We start from the raw sequence: 280 nt of genomic DNA on the forward strand, positions 1-280 counted from the left end.
CAAGGAAAACCAGGGGGCTGGAGAGATGGCTCAGCAGTCTAAGAGCACTGGCTGCTCTTGGAAGGGGTCCAGGTTCAGTTCCCAGCACCCACATGGCAGCTCATGACCATCTGTAACTCCAGCTCAGAGAATCTCACGTCCTCTTCTGGTCTCAGACACCAGGCATTTAGTCAGATATACATGTAGACAAAGCACCCATACACAAAATATTTAAGAGTGCCAAATAGCCTCAGACCCTTCTCAGGAGAGGGGCCAGAGTTGGAAGAAGTGAGAAGTGAAA

This window comes from Myodes glareolus, chromosome 23 (assembly GCF_982192425.1).
Source record: "Myodes glareolus chromosome 23, mMyoGla1.1, whole genome shotgun sequence".
Taxonomy (NCBI): Eukaryota; Metazoa; Chordata; class Mammalia; order Rodentia; family Cricetidae; genus Myodes; species Myodes glareolus.